A 19,863-nucleotide genomic window follows, 5' to 3' on the forward strand; every position below is an offset into this window, starting at 1 on the left:
GTTTTAGAATAATTCAGCTACTTGCTAAGAATAGTGTTGTTTTTTAAAGGCATGTTCATCCTCCTTCTGAAGGTTCAATATATTTAGTGCACTGTAATATGACAACTTAACAGGAGACTGAAACTTTTAGTTTACAGCCACATACTGTGGAAGTTCACCCAAATATTCCATTAATATACCTCAGTTCTGGAATGGATAATTTAAAAGATAGGAAGGAAGGAATGAAACAAAGTAACCTCTAGCTCTTCAAATTGTCCCATTCAGGTTCCAATTTCTTGCAGGTTATTGTGTCAGAAAACTTACAGATAAGAGGGTAAACATGGAGTGGCAGGTGTTTACTTCAACTTTCACTCCCTATAACAGCAGCCAAGAGGCTGCTCTGTGGATCCTCCATGCATGTAGTCAAAGGGGTATTCTGGGTTTAGGGGAGAAGGCTGTGGACCTGATTCAAAGCAAACTGAAGGTAATGGGAATCTTTCTACTCACTACAATGCGGCCCTGCCTGTTTATCTACATTCACATTACATAAATGATTTCTGCAAGGTGTGAAATGGATTGGGAAAAGGAGGGGCTGTGCATAGGGCTACTGCTAGCCAGAAAAAAAGACTCATGCTAACGCCCAATTTATAGGGACATTTGCACAGTGTTTGAAAATTGTTTTCTTAATATCTCTCACTGAGGATTTCACCTAAATTCTAAACACTAAAACTAAGAACTCTTAGTATTCTGTAGACTGCATCAGCAGTGCACTTAATTATACTTGCTTTCAGAATAAAATCATTAAACTTATCTAATGTCTTTTTAAATTTGGGGAATCTAAATATATTTCCCATTTAGGGAGATGCAAAACTCCTCTTATTTACTACATCCATTACTTGAGTTACATTGCATCACATAAGGAAGTGTTCAATGACATAAACCAGTAACATAATATTAACAATGAGAGGAAGGAAGGGTCTTTTGTGTAAAACAAACAAACAAAAACTTAAATCACCTTTTTGATTCAACAGAATATGGTCTGATTATTCTACCTGAAAACTGAATGGCGGCTGAACTAATCACATTTTTATTTTTTCGTGTTTTGCATAACAAGAGAACAGCAAGACTCTTACAGTGTGTTGCATATGAAATCATTCAGAAGTAAAGACAAATCATTTACATTAGTGGACCTCCAGGTTTGTATTAATAATCCAATTTGTTCCTTGTACTTGGCAAACTATTAGAGTACTGCACCATCTGTCAATATTTGGAAGCTACTGAGACTTCCTAGTAGAGAATTTATTTTTAGTAGTTAATATAGCTCAAAGGATCTGCTGCTGTCCTCCAAGCTAGACACATTAGTACTGTTAATCTTCTTCTTTAATCAGTTCTTATAGCTCTTTATTCATTTTGTTAACTGTTGTCTGAACTATGTGTTCCATCTACCTTAAATTTGTCAGCCTTCCGAATTTATACCCTCTGTGGTCTCCTGAAATAATTCCTCTCCCTCTTTTCTAATGCTGTGCTTCCAACATATCCTATATCCCATGTTAGGGTTTTGTAACAGTCAAAGAAGAAGAGAGAGACGTAATTCCTTCCTGGGCAAGCCCATGCTCAGGCCAAAGACAGTCAAGTCACCATACAGCAGCATATAAGTGCTCTCTTCTCTTCCTCTTAGGTGCTGAGCATGCCACCTTTGCAATGCTTCCACTCCTCGAGCTTGAGCTGTGCTCACGACCCAAAGATGGTTTCTCTGCATCAGGCTGCTATTAGACTGCCAGGCCAGCCATGGATATCAACCCCTTTATTAACTAGCAAGACATTGTAAATAAGAATGGACAAGAATATTTCCAAGCAGCTATCTCATATTGAAAAGACTAGTTCAGCATAAAGTTTTGGTACCAAAAACAGTAACAAAAATAAATATGTACATTCTAAATGTGTCTCACCAATGGCTCAAACAATCCATACTTTCTAGTCACAGAAACTCAGAAGGATTTTCACTTTAAATGGGTATAATCAGAAAACATTGTCACTGAGCTAGGCATGAGAAGTGGTAAGCTCCATAAAAGAGGTTTGCTATCATCTGAATTGAAAAAGGTCATATTTTATGATGCTTTAAACTCAGCTAACAATTAAGATGAATAAAAATGTGCCACATACTTTTAATGTCTACAACTATAGCACTCTGATTCTCAATCTGTACTGCCTATATTTGCATTGTGAATAAAAATCTTGTAGGTAACGTGATAAAATTAATTCCCCCTCCCTTTACCAGTAAAATATCACCTGGACTAATACTGACCTACTCCTTAAACACCATTTTTTTAAAAATGCAATTTTTAAATATCTATTATACTCTAAAGTGATTCCTGTGTATCTGCTTTTGCCTAATCTCTTCCATGACATGACAGAGTTGCCATTAATTAAGTTACCAAGCCTGAATTTACCAGCATGTCTATCGCATAAAGTAGGGCTTTAGCAAAGTAGTCAAAATACATTCTAAAAGTAACTTCTCATGGTTCTGTGATTTAAGAACATAAGAATGGCCATACTGTGTCAGACAAAAAGTCCACCTAGCCCAGTATCCTGTCTTCCAACAGTGGCCAATGCCAGGTGCCCCAGAGGGAATGAACAGAACAGGTAATCATCAAGTGATCCATCCCCTTTTGCCCATTCCCAGCTTCTGGCAAACAGAGGCTAGGGACACCATTCCTGCCCATCCTCGCTAATAGCCATTGATGGACCTAGCCTCCATGAACTTATTTCTTTTTTGAACTCTGTTATAGTCTTGGCCTTCACATTTCTTATGTGGCAGTGATTAGCCCAGTGTGTTACACTACATTTATCTTGCACTTTTGACTGAATCATCTACACTATCTAGTCATTCATTTCTGCCACAACTACTAACATTTCACACCTCTGAGCAGCTTCCCAGCAGCCATCGTCTTAAAAAAAAAAAAAAAAAAAAAAGAACAAAAAACCCAACAAACACACACACACACACACACACACACACAACTTGCCATAAAAATAATTCTTTCCCCCACCAAAATTTTGGACCTGTTGCAATTCCTGTGGAGCTGCAACCTGGGCTTGTTACTCTTTCATAAACTGCAACTAAAGCCCTTGTGTGCTACTGTGAGAATAAAGTCTCTTTTTACTGCTACTGCAGCTGTTGTTCTGCCTGCCAGTGTTCCTTCGTGCAGGGAGTGTCTGCAAATCCTACCTCTAGTAAGAAATGTGACTGGGATGACCATGTCCACAACAGAGCACACAGCCCCTGAGTTTAAATCCAAACTCATCCCTCTTCCTGGCATATAGCTTTACTGGTATGTGACAAATTCTAACAAACACCAGACTAACCTTGTTCCCCGAGCTCAGCTGTCCCCATGCTATGTCCTCCTCAGCAATAAAAAAGGGAAAGCCAGGGAAAAGCATAACAGGTACTTACAAGCTGGAAAAGAAGGATACAGCCAGCAGATCCTAACTACAAAATGGCCACTTTGGAGTCACAGCTGACTGTCTCTGTCAAATTTAAAGGGCCAGCCCTAGAAAGGCATGCTGGGGGAAGCATGCCTCTCAGACAGCAACTGTACATGGAGGAGAGTAAGTAGAACTAAGAAGTTAAAGGGGCTGCTGTAGTAGGGTTGCCAATTTTCTAATTGCAGAAAACTGGATACCCCTGCCCTGCCTCTTCCCCCGAGGCACCGCCTCCTCCCCTTCCTCTTGCCTCCGAGGCACCGCCTCCTCCCTTTCCTCTTGCCCCCGAGGCCCAGCTGCCAGGGACGGGACCGAGTGAACCAGAAACATGCTGGGGGGAGGGGCTCCCGCTCACTCGACCCCTGCCCCTAGTAGCTAGGGCAGCATAAGGCCGCCCCCAGCATAAGGCCGCCCCCTGCTGACGGGGACAGGGACCAAGCGAGCCAGAGTCGTTACCCGCCTCCCCCCTGCATGCTCAGTCCCTGTCCTTGGGCCTCTGCTGCCCCCTAGCCAGGTTCTTTCAGGCAGAAGCAGTTCCGTCCTGCGCCCAGCTGCCAAGGAGAGTGCCTGAATGTGCCAGGAGAAGGCACAGGGAGAGAAGGACAGAGCCCCTCTCCTTCCCCGCCCCCGGCAAGCCAATCTGGGGGGGGTACACTTGACCCCGCAAGCCCCTCCTATGCATTGCCTCTGGCTGACTGCACGCTGCCATATCTCCTTTTCAACCAGACTTCCCGGTCAAAAACCAGACACCTGGCAACCCTATGCTTCAGGGTTATACCTATCACCTAACATTTCCCTCCAGCACCTCCTGTGTCCTAGCTTCTAGTTCCCTCTCTAGAGAGCCACTCCCACTTTCTTCACATCCTGGGTGCAGTTAGTTAGCAGTACATGACACAGATTCTCTTCCTCTCAAGCCTGCACAGTTGGACTCATGGTCCTAAGTAAATCTGGCTTTTGAAATGGAGGTGAATGAACAATAGGATCTATTAAAACTAGTTCAGAAATACTTCAGAATTTTACTGTAAAATATGGCATCAACAAGATGCAAAGCTATCTGTGTTATACAGATTATTGGCACTTATTTGGGATGAATAACTGGCTTTACCCCTTGTGAGTTATGCAGTCACTCCAAACTCATGTATGAAGATTTTATTAACATTAGCACATCATCATGAACCGTACATCTGAATGCTAGCTAGCCTTACAGTCATCATCTGACTAGTTAAATGAGCCTATAGCACAAGAAAGGTAAGACAATGGGTACTTCCTATTGAATTCCCCCAGCTACCTTGTTCAGAAGCAGCCACCCATAAAAAGAGACACATACTTTTCTCTTCACGGGCCGTTAGAGACAACGATTCAACTTTTCTTGTATACATAAATAAAAATATAATAATCTCTACTGCTATTTCTTAAGTCTGCAGGTATCAGTGAAAGGGCTTGGTCATTCTTTAAATGAAGGTTTTTCCAGGTGCACATTTAATAAAACATTAATTTTATATTAGGGCCAGACTGTGCCCCAAAAGATCCAAGTGTAAAGGGGAAACTTCTACATGCAAATTCTGCATTCACCACACAAGGCAGGAGGATATGCTGCCACAGAGGAAAAAACGGTTACCCACCCTTTGTAACTGTAGTTCTTCAAGACGTGTTGCTCATGTCCATTCCATTCTAGGTATGTGTGCGCCCATGTGCATGGGCATCGGAGACTTTTGCCTTAGTGGTATCTGTAGCGCCGGCTGTGGCGCTCTCTGGGGTGCCGCGGTATATCAGGCACTGCCGAATCTACACCCTCTCTGTTCCTTCTTCCCGACAACTCTGATGGAGGAGTAGGAGGGCGGGTAATGGAATAGACATGAGCAGCACATCTCGAAGGATGATAGTTACGAAAGGTGGGTAACTGGTTTGTCTTCTTCAAGTGCTTGCTCATGTCGATTCCATTCTAGGTGAATCACAAGCAGAATCCTCGGAGGTGGGCTCAGAGTTCAGACTTGCGGACTGGAGCACCGCTGGGCCAAAACTGAGCTTGCTGGGTCAGGGCATGATGCAAAGCAAATGTGGGGACGGATGACTAGATTGCGGCCCGACAGATTTATTGGATCAGCACCCAAGCACGCCTGCGCCCTAGTTGAATGAGCAGTCACAATTGCCGGCGGGGGCACCTTTGCCAGCTCGTAACAGTAGCGGATGCAGGCCGTAATCCAGGACAAGATTCTCTGGAAAGACACTGGACAACCCTTCATCCTGTCTGCAACAGCAACAAACAACTGCATAGACTTATGGAACGGCTTTGTTCATTCTATGTAGAAGACCAGTGGCCGCCTGACATCTAGGGTATGCAGCCTGCGATCCTCATCTGTTTCATGAGGCTTTAGACACAGGACCGGTAGCTATATGTCTTGACTAGTATGGAACTGGGAGACAACCTTTGGCAGAAAGACTGGGCGTGGGCACAGCTGGACCTTGTCCTCATAGAAGACCATATAAGGCGGTTTCGATGTGAGCACCCTGATTTCAGACATCCTACGGGCCGAAGTTATAGCAACCAAGAAGGTGACCTTCCAGGAGAGAAGCAGAAGGGAGAAGGAGGCCAAGGGCTCGATGGGGCATGAGCCTTGACAGCACAAGATTCAGGTCCCAAAGGGGGACCGGGTCCCGGATATGTGGATAAAGGTGCTCCAGATCTTTCAGGAACCAAACCATCATTGAATGGGCGAAGACTGACCTGCCTTGGAACGGAGGGTGGAACGCTGAAATGGCCGCCAGGTGAACCTTGACCGAGGATAGTCACAGGCCCTGGAGCTTAAGATGCAGCAAATAGTCCAGGATGCCTTGCAGTGGGGCCTCTTCTGCATGAATGTGATGATCCAAGGCCCAACACATGAACCGCTACCACTTTGCCACATAGGTGCCCCTGATGGAGGGTTTCCTGTTACCCAGCAGAACCTGCTGCAAAGCAGCGGAACACCACCTTTCGTCCCCACTCAGCCACGCAGTAGCCAGCCTGTTAAGTGGAGCACCGCCAGGTTCAGACGCAGCAGATTGCCATGGCTCTAGGACAGTGAATCCGACTGAAGAGGCAGCTGCAGCGGGGTGGCTCCTGAAAGACTCAGCAACATGTCGAACCAATGTTGACAAAGCCACGCTGGGGCTATGAGGATGATCGTTGCTTTTTGTCTTGCTTCACCTTGAGCTGGACTCTGTGGATTAACGGCACTGGTGGGAAGACGTACATCAGTGCTCCCAACCACGGAATCAGGAAGGTGTCCGACAGGGAGCCCTTGTCCCTGCCCTGCAGAGAACAGAACATGTGGCACTCTCTGTTCTGCCTGGAAGCGAACAGGTCCACCTGGAGAGTCCCCAATCTGTGGAAGATTAGGCTGATCACCTCCTGATGGAGCGACCATTCATGGTGAGACGAGAAGGTCCTGCTGAGGTGATCTGCCAGGATGCTACCAGATGAATGGTATGTTGCACACAAAAGTCCCTGAGGCTGAGTGCTTCCTGACAAAGGGCTGAAGACCTGGCACCGCCATGCTTGTTCACGTAATACATCGCAGCGGTATTATCTGTGAGGCCCTCCACCACCTTGCCTTTCAGGTGGGTCAAGAAGGCCTGGCAGGCTAGGCGAACTGCTTTGAGCTCCCGGACATTGATATGAAAGGCGAGATCATTGTGGAGCCAGTGGCCGATCCTGGGTGCTGAGCTCGCCCAGATGGGCTCCCCAACCCAGATCTGATGCATCCAAGACCAGGGTGATCAACGGAGATGGGATCACAAAGGGGACTCCCTGCAGCACCGACCTGGGATCCCGCCATCAATCCAGAGACAGGAGGACATGGTTCAGCACTGTGACCACTCAGTCCTGTGGATGCCTGCTGCAGGTGTAGACTGAGCCTAGCCACGCTTGCAGAGGCCACAGATGAAGATGGGCATAGCTGACCACATATGTGCATGTGGTCCATCAGTTGCAGGCACATGTGGGTCAGGGTGAGCGGGTGGTTCTTTATGTAGGAGATTAAATTCGACATGGCCTGAAAACAGGCTTCCTGAAGGAAGGCCCTGGCCCACATGGAGTTGAGGACCACTCCAATGAACTCTATGCATTGGACTGGCGTTAACATGGACTTTTCTGTGTTTAACAACAGGCCCAGGTCACGCAGGTGGACCACATCAGATCAAGGCTCCTGCACACCTTCCCCAGAGACCTGCCCTTGATGAGCCAGTCATCGAGATACAGAAAGACCTGGACCCCTCGACATCTCAGGTAAGCCGCCACTAGTACCACACGTTTCGTGAACACTCTGGGTGCCAAAGACAGGACAGAGGGTAGTGCTGTGAACTAGAAGAGGTGCCTGGCCACTACGAAATGCAGGAAATGCCTGTGTCCCGGGGATATGGAGACATGAAAATAAGAGTCCTTTAAGTCAAGAGCGGTGTACCAGTTCCCCGGATCCAGGGATGGGATGATGGAGACCAGGGAGACCATACAGAACTTCAACTTGTTCTTGAGAGACTTGTTCAGGCTATGCAGGTCCAGAATGGGTCTGAGATCCAGGCTTTGCCTTCAGGATTAGGAAGTAGAAAGAATCCTCTTCCCTCCATATCCCAAGGAACCTCCTTCCCCAGTCCCCAAGCCCAGGAGCTATTCGACCTTCTGAATGAGGAGTTGCTTGTGAGAAGGATCCCTGAAGAAGGATGGGGAAATGGGGAGGCAGGAGCGAGGGGCAGCCAAAAATTGCAGGGTAAAAACCCAAGCCACTATGTCTGGGACCCAACAGTCCGATGTAACCCGCAACCAGGCTCAGAGGTAGGGAAAAAAGGTGGTTGAGGAAAAGGTGGGAAGGTTCTGGGCTTTTGGCTGGTGCATCACTCCCGAATGAGCCCTCAAAATAAGCACTTCTGGCCCCCTTGGTGCTTTGCCGGGTGAGGCTGTGCAAGAAACTGGGACGATGAAGGGCGGCAGTGACTAAGCCCTACTTACCTTTTCCTTGCAGGTGCCTGCCGAGGCTGCCACTGTCGAGGTGGCGGGGGAGCCTGAAACAGCTGTCTCAATGTCTGAGGTGTGTGCATCCCCAGAAAGTAGAGGGTCACCCGTGTGTCTTTCAGGCTGTGCAGACGAGCATCCGTTTGGTCGGAAAAAAGGCTGACCCTGTCAAACGGGAGGTCCTGAATAGAGGCTTGCATCTCCTGGGACAGGCTGGCGGTCTGGAGCTAGGAACTGTGCCGCATGGCCAACGCCGAGGTGACCACTCAGGCATCTGAATCAGCCACGTCCCAGGCCATTTGGAGGGAGCACCAAGCTGCCACAGTCCCCTCCTCCACCAGAGTTGGGGACTCCTGGACCGTCTCCTGGGACATGGAGTCCTTGACCTTCAGGAGAGAGTCCCACAAGTTAAAGTTATAGTGACCCAAGAGAGCCTGGCGGTTCGCCATCCAAAACTGGAGGCTGGCTGTAGAATAAATTTTTCGACTGAAGAAATTCACCCTTTTGGCCTCTTTATTCTTAGGGGTGGAAGAGGTGGGCCCCTGTTTATCCCTCTTGTTGGCTGCCGACATGACCAACTATCCTGGTGGGTGTACAAGTACTCAAACCCTTTCATGGGAACGAAGTACTTCTTTTCTGCCCTCTTGGAAGTGGGCAGGATGGAGGACAGGGTTTGCCAGATGTTTTTGGCAATGTTCAGGACCGCACCAGGAGTGCGATGCGGGCCAGGGTGGATGCTGATAACACATTAAACAATGTGTCCATCTGCTCCTCCATCTCCTCCGCCTTGAGGCCCAACTTGGAAGCCACCCTGCGGAGCAGCACCTGATGTTCCCTAAAATCATCCGGCTGGCTAGCTCTCGAGGGGCCCACCAGAGAGGAGGAGGATTGGACTACCAGGGGAGGGTTGGTGGTGTCCTCCCACACCAGAGAGGGCGGCCTAGGGGTGGGTAGTGGCTCCTCACCCGTGGCGGCTACTGGAGCATCCTGCATTGAGTCCGGTACCATCAGTACTGCCTTCATCCTGTATCTGGTTTGGTGACTGAGGACTCGTGGGAGCGCGGCAACGGCATGATGGGAACTCCCCAGGCATTCCAATAAGGCCATTGGGTCGGCCACTGGCCTTGCTGCTAGGTCAGCACTGATGCCGTAGATGTGCCCTCTGGAGCCCAATTGTGTTGCTGTCAGGGCAAAGAGCTGAACTGCACCTCCAAGCCCAAGATGTTGTCCCCTTCCGGTGACCAGGGCAGGGCTGTCGAGGCTTGGGTCTGGCAGCTCACCATTGCCACCAGTGAACAGGAACTGGGAGGGTGTCGACAGCACTGTTGGCTTGGGCCCTTTACTGCTCCCTGGAGTCGGTAGTGGGTCCTTTCGGGGGAAGAAACTCTCTGGGGTTGAGCCCTTTTGTGGGTCCAGAGTGGGCATAAGCTTGGTTGGGCTTGCTTGGTGCCATCTTCTTCGGTTTCTTCTTCAGCACTGGCAATGGGGATCGGTGCCGGGAGGAACCCAGTGCTGGGGGTTCGTTCCGCACCAAAGTAAAAGCACTAGGTGCCTCATCAGCGCAGCTCCAAAGCTGGGCGCAGAGCAGCCTGCCTCTGGAGGGCCCTGATACATATGTTGCAATCCCTCTGAACCTGAGGACAAAAGTTTTTACTTTTGCGACAGCACTCCTTTACGGGGATTCTATGAGACAGCGTAGACAACTGGCATAGAGCGGGCAGGAATCTTCCTGGTGACTTCTATAGGAATTGGATTCAGCCCTATGAAAGCAAAACTTGCAGGTGCAATTTTAAAGTTTGGCTTTGAGGATGGCTGAGCCATTTTAACTGTACACACAATATTTGCAGGCAAATACCTCCTAAACAGAAAAAAACCTGTATCTATATGTATAAATGGGGGGGTTGCAAATGCAGTGGATAGACCCACAAACGTTAAATTTTCCATCCGTCTACACAAATAGCCTCAGAATTAAAAATCTAATTATGGTACTGAAAGGAAACTCATGATAACTTAATTAAATTGTTTGCAGTAACATCTAGAACATCGTAGGCTTCAAAAAGACATACAAAGAAGGGCCAAAAAGAACCAAGGAGTACTTGTGGCACCTTAGAGACTAACAAATTTATTTGGCCATAAGCTTTCGTGGGCTGAAACCCACTTCATCGGATGCATGCAGTGGAAAATACAGGGGAAGATATACATATACACACACACACACACAGAGAACATGAAAAAATGGGTGTTGCCATACCAACTGTAATGAGACTAATCAATTAAGGTGGGCTATTATCAGCGGGAGAAAAAAACTTTTGTAGTGATAATCAGGATAGTCCATTTCAAACAGTTGACAAGAAGGTGTGAGTAACAGTAGGGGGAAAATTAGCATGGGGAAATAGTTTTTACTTTGTGTAATGACCCATCCACTCCCAGTCTTTATTCAAGCCTAATTTAATGGTGCCCAGTTTGCAAATTAATTCCAATTCTGCAGTTTCTCACTGGAGTCTGTTTTTGAAGGTTTTTTTGTTGGAGAATTGTGATGTTTAGGTCTGAAATTGAGTGACCAGGGAGGCTGAAGTGTTCTCCAACTGGTTTTTGAATGTTATAATTCTTGACGTCTGATTTGTGTCCACTTATTCTTTTGCGTAGAGATTGTCAGGTTTGGCCAATGTACATGGCAGAGGGGCATTGCTGGCACATGATGGCATATATCACATTGGTAGATGTGTAGGTGAATGAGCCTCTGATGGAGTGGCTGATATGATTAGGTCCTATGATGGTGTCCCTTGAATAGATATGTGGGCAGAGTTGGCAACGGGCTTTGTTGCAAGGATGGGTTCCTGGGTTAGTGTTTTTGTTGTGTGGTGTATGGTTGCTAGTGAGTATTTGCTTCAGGTTGGGGGGCTGTCTTTAAGCGAGGACTGGCCTGTCCCCCAAGATCGTCCTTCAGGATAGGTTGTAGATCCTTGATGATGCGCTGGAGAGGCTTTAGTTGGGGGCTGAAGGTGATGGCTAGTGGTGTCTATTATTTTCTTTGTTCACCTGTCCTGGAGTAGGTGACTTCTGGGTATTCTTCTGGCTCTGTCAATCTATTTCTTCACTTCAGCAGGTGGGTACAGTAGATTTAAGAATGCTTGATAGAGATCTTGTAGGTGTTTGTCTCTGTCTGAGGGATTGGAGAAAATGCGGTTGTATCTTAGAGCTTGGCTGTAGACAATGGATCTTGTGATGTGGTCTGGATGAAAGCTGGAGGCATGTAGGTAAGTATAGCGGTCAGTAGGTTTCCGGTATAGGGTGCTGTTTATGTGACCATAGCTTATTAGCACTGTAGTGTCCAGGAAGTGGATCTCTTGTATGGACTGGTCCAGGCTGAGGTTGATGGTGGGATGGAAATTGTTGAAATCATCGTGGAATTCCTCAAGGGCTTCTTTTCCACGGGTCCAGATGATGAAGATGTCATCAATGTAGCATAAGTAGAGTAGGGACAGTAATTGAAAGGTTAAGATTTTCAAAACAAAACTTCCATTCCGGAGTTTTTCCAGTTGTCTGTTAAATATATGGCGTTGTCTAAAACTCAGGACAAGTGCCAGAGAAGTCACAGAAATAAAATATATGGTCATTATACCAAATGTAGATTCTGATGTTTTTTTCTTTTTGAAGTTGGGTGGAGAGAAATGAAAGAAACTGACCAGTAAACTCTGAATGCAAAAATGTGTTCAGCCTTATCTTCCCAGTAGGATATGAAAAGTGTCAAATCAGAAGGTCTGCACAAAGTATACTAAAGTGCTCTATAAACCATGTAGAGCTTGCACTGCAATACCCACATTCATATGGCAATATCAGTTTTGGCTTAACAATAGTCAGGTGAGGTCTCTTCTACACAATATTGAAATTAAAAGGCTAATTGCAGGGGACATTTTTAAGTATTACACTATCCCAATAAAGACTTTGCCACAGGGTGATGAGCCCTGGAGATTAAGACAGGGCCAGGGCCAGGGCACCTATGTCTGAATGATTTGACCCTAAGCTAATTGATTAATTAGGCCCTGGAAGAAACAAACCAAAACAATATTAAAAAGTGGACTAAGAAGAAGAGCACAAAACCAAGAAAAAAGAAGTGGAAAGAAAAAAAAAAACCAAACTATAAAATGGAAACTATCCTTAGGCAAAACCAGGAAATAAAATCTCAAAAGTAAAATGTGGCAAAAGCATCTTTGTCAACCACAAACACGTGTCAAAAACATAGCAACTAAGGAGAGAGGAAAAAAAGAACCTGCATTAAAAAAAAAAAAAAAAAGCAATGAAGTGAGGAGAGAATTCTCAGCGCACGCAGCAGAATATTATAGATGGCAATAGAGAAAGAGATAAAGCATGTGTGAAAGTGTAATTTTTGTCCATTTGATCCCTTGCAATGACTCATCTAGACGCATTGTAGTCCCTCTACCGATAAGGCCTTAGACTGGCATCCAGGAGATAGAGAGTCTATCCCTGGCTCTGCCACTGGCCTGCTGTGTGACCGTGGGCAAGTCACTTCCTCCTTCTGCACTTCTATTTCTCCTCCCTCCTTTTGTGTGACTTGTCTCCTCAAAGTGTAATCTCTTTGGGGCAAGGACTGCCTTACTATGTTTGTACAGTGTCCAGAACAACTGGGATTCAAAACACAGCTGAGCCTTCTAGGCATTCTAATTATAAAATTACACGCAGCAAGCCTTTGGTATGCTAAAGTGGTGCAGGAATCTCTTATGGTGGTTGGAACCCAGTCCTTGCTGTAACTGTAACCAGTGAGTTGAACATTTATTTCAGTCTAGCTTTTGTATCATTATGTATTATTTGAATTACTGTAGTGCCTAAGAGCCCCAATCACGCACCGGGACCCCATTGTGGTAGGTGTTGTACAAAATGGCTTCTAATATAAGTAGGATTCAAATCTGCATAGTGCTAAATCTATTGTGAGGTGCTAGGCAGAAAAAAAGTTTTCAAAATCTCAAATTTTTCCAGGACAGGAAAAGTTTCCCCCATCCTAAATTGGAACAGAAAGTCAAAAAAATCTCAAAAACGTTCGCAAACTGGAAAAAAAAAAAAAAAAAATTCAGTTTGGCTCTATCAAAATGTTTCATTTTGATAATTATGAAACATTCCAGTTTGGTTTTAAATTATTTTTTTTTATTATAAATTATCTTAAATTTTAAAATAAAGTCATTTCAAACTGGAAAAAAAAATTAACTTTGTTCTGAAAATGCCATAATGAAGAGTCTGACAATTGCAAAAATTTTCAAAAAAAAAAATTGAAATGGGAAATTTGTCAAAACCAGTCCTTTCTCAGTAAAAGTTTTGGTTTCAATGTACCGTATTTTTCAAACAGAAAAAGGTTTATCAAAAATTTCCTGACCGGCTCTAGTGCCGAGTACGTTTACTTGCAATGTATTTCAATGGAAGTTGAGGGACCAGCACTGTTGAACATATTCAGAGATGATCCGGAAAAACGGGTAAACAGTGAGGTGACATGGTTTGCAGACACAAAATTACTCAGGATAGTTAAGTCCAAAACTGACTGCAAAGAGTTATAAACAGATCTCACAAAACTGGGTGACTGGGAAACAAAATGGCAGATGAAATTCAATTCAGATAAATGCAAAGAAATGCACCCTGGAAAACATCAGCCCAACAACACACACAAAATGATGGGGTCTAAATTAGCCGTCACCACTCTAGAAAGAAATCTTAGACTCATTGTGGATAGGAAACATCTGCTCAATGTGCAGCAGCAGTCAAAAAAGCTAACAGAAACCTCGGAACCATTAGGAAAGGGATAGATAATAAGACAGAAAGTATCTTAATGCCATCCTATAAACCCATGTTAAACCCACAACTTGAATATTGTATGCAGTTCTGTTTGCCCCACCTCAACAAAGATATTAGAATTGGAAAAAATATAGAAAAAGGACAGCAAAAATGATATGGAACAGAGTCCGTATGAGGAGAAATTAAAAAGACTGGGACTGTTTAGTTTAGAAAAGAGATGACTAAGGGGGGATATGATAGAGGTCTACAAAATCAAGAATGGTATGGAAAAAGTGAATAAGGAGGTGTTATTTACCTCTTTACATAACACAAGAACCACGGGCCACCCAATGAAAATTTATAGGCAGCAAGTTTAAAACAAGCATATGGAAGCACTTCTTTACATAAAGCACAGCCAAAACTGTGGAACTCATTGCCAAGGGATATTGCGAAGGCCAAAAATATAACTGTGTTCAAAAAATAAATAGATACAATCATAGAGGATAGGTCCATTAATGATTATTAGCCAAGATGGTCAGGGATACAACCCCATGCTCTAGGTGTCACTAAACTTCTTACTGCCAGAAGCTGGGACCATATGATTGGGGATGGATAGGGTTGCCAACTTTCTGACTGCAGAAAACTGAACACTCTTGCTCTGTCCCACCCTCGAGGCCCTGTCCCTACACCTTCTCTGAGCCCCCCCCCCCCACTCCATTCCCCCTCTTTCGGTCGCTCACTCTCCTCCACCCTTGCTTACTTGCTCTTTTTCACTGGTCTGGGGTAGGGGGTTGGAATGTGGGAGGGAGTGAGGGGTCCAGCTAGGGGTGAAGGCTCTGGGGTGGAGCCAGAGATAAGGGGTTTGGGGTGCAGGAAAGGGCTCCGGGCTGGGGCCATAGAGTTCGGAGTGTGGGAGGGGGTTAGGATGCAGGAGGGGGTGCGGAGCACGGGCTCTGGGAGGGAGTTTGGGTGCAGGAGGAGGCTCAGGGCTGGGGCAGGGGTTTGGGGTGTGGAAGGGGGTGCAGGGCACAAGTTCCCAGCGGCACTTACCTCAGGCAGTTCCCGGGAAGCAATGACATGTCCCTCTGGCTCCTAGGCCCAGGGAGGCCAGGGCCAGGGGGTTTCCGTATACTACCCCGTCTGTAGGCAACGCCCCCACAGTTCCCACTGGCCGCAGTTCCCAGCCAATGGGAGCTGTGGAGCTGGCACTTGGGGCAGAGCCTGCACCATGAGCAGGGGCAGAGCAGGGACCCGCCCCCCTGACCGCCCTTGCACCCAGGAGCTGGTGGGACATGCCAGCCGCTTCTAGGAGCCATGTGGAGCCAGATGCTGTGGCCAGCTGGACTTTTAGTGGCCTGGTCAGCTGTGCTGAGCAGAGCCACCAGGGTCCCTTTTCAACCGGGCATTCCGGTCGAAAACTGGATGCCTGGCAAACCTAGGGACGGATTACTCGATAAATTGCCCTGTTCTGTTCATTCCCTCTGAAGCATCTGGCAATGGCCACTGTCGGAAGACAGGATACTGGATTAGATGGACCATTGATCTAACCCAGTATGGCCATTCTTATTTTTTTATGTACTTGAGACTTTGCACAATCAGGCCTATAGTGTCCTTTGCAATCTCTCATCATATATTAAAGAGTAGTATTATTTAACCTGGAAAATAGAAGAGTTAGTGGATTCCTCTTTGAGGTGTAACTAGAGAGCAGTGTGGTTTTGGGATTATTTCATTTAGGGCATCTGAAGTAGCAGCAGTTCAACAATACTTCCAGTGTAAGAAAATTTACTATTCAACTTCCTTTAATTTTTGATATAGCTGTTAAAATGCAGAACAAATGTGTGACTAAAATCATTTTAAACCTGTGGCTAGAAACTGAAAGGAACTGGATAGTCTCACAGGTCACGTATTGACGTGCTGTGGTGGTAATCCAAGATAAAAAAAACTGATATAGTTATCAGTGTTATCTCCAATACAAGAAGGCATTTCAAGAAAGCAGCTTGAAACCTGACATGCTAGTCCATCCTGAATCCGGTTTTTGCTGTTCATTAATTTAGAGATGGATTAAGCATCTATTACTGAATGGCTCTCAACATTATGTGTAAAGTAACTTGAAAAAATGATAATCCAAGCAGGCCTAATGTTTTAGGAGCAGACCCTCAGCACCGAAGCTATCCTCTTGCTGCAAATAAAGGCATGTAAATGGTCATCTATGAAATGACCCAAGCAATACCTCTTTGTGAGTTCTGAGAACATCTACAGAGGATGTTATTTACTGGTATGATACAGTCGGTGCCTTTTAGTAGGAGCTTGATAAATGTGCAATAAAGCCTGAGTCCTCATCCACAAAGGTTGAGGAGACTGTTGTAACTATTTTCACTGTATGCTAAAATCATCATTATTGTATAAACAAAATAAACATTACATAATAAGATATATTTGGTATGCAGGGAATTTAGGCACTGTGTATTGTATTGCAAATAAACAGTAAAGGAGTACTTGTGGCACCTTAGAGACTAACCAATTTATTTGAGCATAAGCTTTCGTGAGCTGTAGCTCACGAAAGCTTATGCTCAAATAAATTGGTTAGTCTCTAAGGTGCCACAAGTACTCCTTTTCTTTTTGCGAATACAGACTAACACAGCTGTTACTCTGAAACCTGTCAAATAAACAGTGACAGTTATACCAAAGGAACTTAGAACAGATCCACTGGTGCAGGCAATTCAGCATTCCGCTTCTTCCAATTCTTCAGATACTGAAGAGAAAAGTAACTGTCCCTCTTTCCCCCAGTCCAAAAAACCCCAAAACAAATTGTCAACAACCCCAATTCTGCATATGAGAAACTCCTTCCTAATCCCCACATTCTCAAGTGATAAAAAATCATGCCAGGCTTTGAATCATGAAATGTCGTTACTCTTATCTCTTAGCTTGTATAGCTGTAGGTGTTACTAATGGTCAAAGTTATATAGCTCATTTAAAAATCCAGCCACAATGTTTGTTTCAGTGACCTCCTGTGAAGGCGAGTGCCACAGGCTGACTCTGTTCTGCACAAAGCAGTGTTTCATTTGAATGCTTCAAAATTACTGCAGTGTAGTTTAATTTAAAGTAAAAGTAAGGGACAGCGGGGACAGAGAATATCACAAATCTGAAAACTGAAATTTTTCATTTTTGAAGACTGAAATGAAAATTTCAACTTGAAACAAATTTTTCAAACAAAAATCTCGAATCAAAACAAATTCTCCGGTAAAAGTGTTTCATCTGAAATCTTCACAGGAACCAATTTCAAATGTGACTGGCTTTAGATATCAACAGCATCAAAAGGATAAGTGGGGGTTTGACAATAGGTCTTGTTCCCACTCATATGACTGAACTGATCACTAACTTTGGTCATGGTCTCAGCCATGGTACATTAGCAACAACCCTGGGCATCCATCCACCTTTCTGTAGGGCATGGACCTATCTTCATCTCTGAGTGTACATCACAGACTCAACTTCCTAGGTTTGAAGAGCTGATGTTGATGAACTTCAGTCCTGTCTACATTCCTCTGCTTAATCCACCCTGCCGTATGTGTTAATGGGTTTCACGAAGTGCTCTTTTCCCATGCTTCTAAATTATGTTTATCAGTAACAAAATGACAAATCACAGAAACTAAATAATACTACTTGAAATATAAGAGTCATCCATGCTTATACATTAATTCCATTCTAAAAAATTATATCCCCTCTAACTGGCAAAACAAACACTTACCTTCTTCAACCCTTTGTAAACTCTTAGGGGCAGCAACTATCTTTTACTATGTATGTATAGTGCCTAGAGAAATGTGGCTCTGATCTTGGCTGGTACCACCACAAACACAAATAATTAATCAGAGTGCCATTTCATGCAACTGAACAAAGTGCAAGGTGGACAGGAAATATGGAAATTAATATATAGTACTCGTACAGAATATCTGCTAGAATATATGTTCTTAGCCAGTTTTTGTTTTGTTTACTTAAGACTAAAGCAAGAGTGCAATTCTTCTAGTATTTTTAGGATTATAACAAAGAAATACCATGCCATTAGTAAACTAACAAATTGTTTCCAAGCTTGGGTCATCAAACTTTAAGTTAAGGCTCAATTATAAAAGCAAAAGTAACATACCTGGAAAAGAATGTGTATAGTTGGTTCTTTCTGTTTCAGATTTTCATTCAATCCTTGCTGCTTCTGTATGTGTATCTGAAAATTTCTTCACCTGAAATTAGATTTACATTACGTAAGATTTCTTATGAAGATGGATACAGCAGTTGCATCAATTACTCATACACGCTATAGTAACTTATCTGAGTGTTAGACTACTCTATTGTTCCGATATTAGATATGCAAGTTAGCCTATATAAATTGTATATATGTTTATGACAACCACGCAACCAAAACTATCTGGCATATAAATACAATTGTAGTAACTACACAAGAATGAGACATCTACATTGCATGAGCATTTTTGAATACACAATTCTATAAGCACAATTTTTCAAAACAGTCTCCTAATATTTACATGTCCTCCAATTTAAATGGGATGTAATGATTCATTCATGAGCCACAAACAAAATAAAATTTAGTTTTCTCCAATTACCAATAAGTAAACAAGCATAAAATATAGTATTTTAACAGCCTAAACTTTCTAAGTATCAAACTACAGTGAAATGTATATGGATAAAGATGAAATTTTAAACAAAAAAATCCTACTTTTTAAATCTGAATGTGCACATGCAACAAATTGGTTGCAAAAGAAAAAGTTTCCTTGTCAAATGGGCAGAGAAATAAATTGTCACATCTGTTGGGCCAATTAATGTTCCCCTATTCACATCCCATTGCTCACACAAACAGGATTTTGCCAGTAATGGATATGCTCTAGGGCCAATGGTATATGGAAAGAGGTTTTGAATTTTGCCACTACAGTTCAAAGGGTTAAAATTAAAAACACTCCTGAATGGGAGTGGAGAGAGAGGGAACATCATCTCTCTTTGTCCTTCTAAGGCTGAAAATGGTTCGAGATGTTCAGATTATTATGTCTCATTAAGCCACTGCAAAAATCTGGAGGGACTTTTCTACAGCAAGTGGAAGAAACTTAAATACAAGAGAACGACAGTACAGGTGTATGAAAAGACAATCAAGAGGTATAGGTTGAACAAAGACAGAGCACCTTTCTAGTAATGGGAGGATGATAAGTTATTCTTCTTCAATTAAAGGGATTACATATGATTACATCTCCTGGCATTTATTGATCACTAAGGTATTTATTTCCAACTCTGGAGGCACTAGGACCCAGGTTGTATCTCCCCTCCACCCCCACTCCCCACACACATAGGCTTGCAAGAAAGCTGCAAAGAGGAACCAGCCAGGACTCAGTCGGGGCAAAAGTAGGCAAAGAAGGGACCTTTGGAAATCTTTCTAGAGTTCTGACTGGACTTTCTCTGCCCTGTGCTGATTGGCTATTTGCTCCAACCCTCCCTCTTCCCCACAGTCTCTTCACCTCTGCATCACTCCTCTTACCCTTTCTTCCTCTTCCTTTCAATGTCCCCTCTTCCCTTCCCTGTTCTTTCCATTTAGCTGATGCCCTCCTAACTAAACCCACCAACAAGAAAGAAATCATTGCACT

General features: G+C 44.3%; 1 protein-coding gene across 3 annotated transcripts in view; it reads right to left on the reverse strand.

Annotated features, from left to right (window-relative positions):
• Positions 1–19,863, reverse strand: part of SMPD3 (sphingomyelin phosphodiesterase 3) — a 248,517-nt gene that overhangs the window by 158,193 nt on the left and 70,461 nt on the right. For all 3 annotated transcript variants that reach the window (XM_043526543.1, XM_007053979.4, XM_043526542.1), the window contains exon 2: positions 18,366–18,456. The gene's annotated coding sequence lies outside the window, so the exon portion shown is untranslated. The remainder of the gene's footprint in view (positions 1–18,365; positions 18,457–19,863) is intronic.

The sequence above is a fragment of the Chelonia mydas genome, chromosome 12 (genome assembly GCF_015237465.2).
Source record: "Chelonia mydas isolate rCheMyd1 chromosome 12, rCheMyd1.pri.v2, whole genome shotgun sequence".
Taxonomy (NCBI): Eukaryota; Metazoa; Chordata; order Testudines; family Cheloniidae; genus Chelonia; species Chelonia mydas.